The following is a 3179-nucleotide window of genomic DNA, read 5'->3' as shown; positions in this document are numbered from 1 at the left end:
CACTACTTCACTGGACAGTTGTCTTTATTTAGTTTCCTCAACAAAACAATAATACTGGAATCAGCTTGTAAATATGTGTCCAATATGTGTATATTAAATATGAATAAATACACAAAAATATATAATATATAACCTCAGTGGCAGCTATGACAGTAAAGTATAATTAAACAAAAATACAATTTAACACTGACAGTTGCTGACAATACATCTGTACTGTTTACTTTTATGATACTTTTAATATCTCTTATAATACGTCAAGCAGCTTTTAAAGGACAATATACTCAACCTATAAAAGAGACTTTTTGAACTGATGTTTGATGAAGAAAATTACAACAATAAAAGAAACTTTCAGTCCTTTAAACCAAATGTGACAAAACTTTATTTCGAGTGCAATTTTAGACAGATTTCACATGGACAGAATCTCTCTAAAAAAATAAATCCAAGCCCCTTTTTCCAGCCTAAAGCAACTGATTCAAAGTATAACCCCCAAAAACATTTCTGAAATCTACCAGCAACATAAAACACAAACCACCAGAGAGGAAGAAAGAAAAAGTGTAAAAAGGAACAAAGTCTGAACAGCTGAAGATGAAAACCTCCGAAGCTTCTTTACAATCTGATTCAGGTTTTTCTCTCCTCAGGTTGATTCACTGAGGATCACGTGGAAGCTGAACATTTAGAGAGTGAGGGACGACTAGTTTGTGTTTTGAGGTAAAGATCATCTGACCGGTTTTGGGTGGCGACGCAGTGCTGGGGCATTTTTTACATTTAATGGTTTCCTTCAGGAGATCCACACTCTGACATCGCTCTCAAACGCTGCCTTTAATACAGCAGACAGCTGGGTTCAAAGCAAAAAGAACGAATCAGACAGAGATCCATACGGGCAGCGTCTCTGGCAGCAGCAACAGCTACGAGGTTTAATGGACGCCTCGAGATCTAAAGCCCCTCTGAAATCTGCTTTCTGCCCCGAAGACCCGCAGAAGATTCAGAATATTCTTCCTTTAGCCAGAATCAGATGAACAGAAACATACATTCAGTTCCTTCTAGAGCTGCAACAACTGTTAAATTAATCACCAACTATTCTGATAATCGTTTCATCGTTTTTAAAGAAAAAAATGTCAAAATTCTCTGATTTCAGCTTCTTAAAGGTGAATATTTATTATATTTTATATATTATTATTATTATTATTATATTAACAGTAAACTGAATGTCTTTGGGTTGTGGACAAAGCGAGATGAGGATGTCACTTTGGATGCTGAGCAACATGTTTCACCATTTTCTGGACCAAACAGCGAGTCGATCAATGGAGAAAATGATTGACAGATGAATGGTTGTTGGCAGCTCAAGTTTGGACATCGTGAAAATGATCCACTCACAGGCAGAAATATTTTGGTTTCACACAAACTCTGTCTGAAAGCTGAGAACAACGTTGTCACAAACACTAAAATGTTCATCTTTTGTAGCGCTTCGATCAATATTTCACCTCATAAATGATCAATATTTTAACCAAACTTTACTCGTCTCTCGCGTAACGACAAGCGAAGTTCTGCGGGTGGAAACTGAAACCTTGAACTTTGTGCTGGTTGTTCAGGTATTTAAATCAGTGTTTGTATTGGAGCCAAAGTTCTGGTAGAAAGCTTCAATATTTCACAGCCGGTGGCACAATTGACCCTCCATAAGTCCCGCCCCTTTTTTGGTCTAACTAATCTACGTTGAAAAGACGACCACATTTTGAAGATGGTAAAAAGATTAAAGAGACAAATCTATAGTCACATTTTAAGTTGTTTTGCTAACACTTGCTAATTTAAGATGTGACTATATTTGTGTCTCTCGTCTTTTAACCATCTTCTAAATGTGGTTGTCTTTTTCAATATAGATTAGCTTAGCATGTAGCATATCTAGGTACAGGAAAAGAGGTTCTAAAAGGGGCGGGGCCTAAGAAAGGTCGCATACACGTAACGCTGCACGTCCACAAGATGCAGTTAATCCCATGACCAGCGGGGGCAGTGTTTCAGGATGTGCAGCAGAAACAAGGAAGGAAAGTTCAGAGGAGAATCAATGAAGGCGTTAACGATTTACAAACAGGGATCCACCAGTTTACCGGCCGATATTCGCCCTCTGTGGATAAACGCCATCCACCGATATCAGTGGCCGATGTTTGTCTGTCGCTTCAGTTTTCATCGTTTCCCAGCACAAAAGGGCGAATAAATAACAACAAACATGTGTATCGGTGTTTCCTTATTACCAAACGTCCTCGTGTTTCTGTTTCTGTTCAATCAGGGATTAAGATATTCCTGCGTAATGAATCCAGATTATAAACTGTGTCTTTATCAGAGGCCTGACTGATATTTAATGTGAACCAAACTGCTGTTTCTTCATGCACCAACATCTCTAATGGCCAGTAACACATCATGTTCTCATCGCAGTGAGTAACAAAAGGAGAAAATCAATTTAAACAAACACATCAAATACGAAGACTATCTGCCCGGCTGGCTGGTTCTTTTGTCCCGCTGCTGCAGAACTTTAGCGGGGACAAATAAACGTAGAAGAAACCTGTGTAATAAATAGAGATGTCACATTTCCCTGATAGTCTACTGCAAACGTGAAGGGCTCAATAATTACAATAATCTGAAGATGTTTTCAGGCCGAATTGTGCAGCTGGACTTCTCCGCATCCCGTCTCCTCGGCAGTTCCTCCTCCGACAGCAGCGACCGCCGCCGTCGCCACCGCCGCTCGATACTGCATCACTCAGTAGAGACCAAACACTCACACACAGACTCTCACACCAACCAGCTCACACACAAGACTTCACACTCACACCAGACTCTCACACCACACACAGACTCTCACACTCACACACAGACTCTCACACTCAAACACACAGACTCTCACACTCACACCAGACTCTCACACTCACACACAGACTCTCAGCACTCACACACAGACTCTCACACTGCGACACACAAGACTGAGACTCTCACACTCACACACAGAGCTCAGACTCTCACACTCACACACAGACTCTCACACTCACACTCACACACCAGACTCTCACACTCACACTCACACACAGACTCTCACACTCACACACAGACTCTCCACACTCACACACAGACTCAGACTCTCACCACTCACAGCACAGACTCAGACCTTCACGACTCTCTTCCCCCGGAGAGAACGT

Source organism: Morone saxatilis, unplaced genomic scaffold (assembly GCF_004916995.1).
Source record: "Morone saxatilis isolate NCDOM2014 unplaced genomic scaffold, NCSU_SB_2.0 Contig12, whole genome shotgun sequence".
Taxonomy (NCBI): Eukaryota; Metazoa; Chordata; class Actinopteri; family Moronidae; genus Morone; species Morone saxatilis.
The sequence above is the reverse complement of the archived record's forward strand: the minus strand, read 5'-3'. Positions refer to the sequence as shown.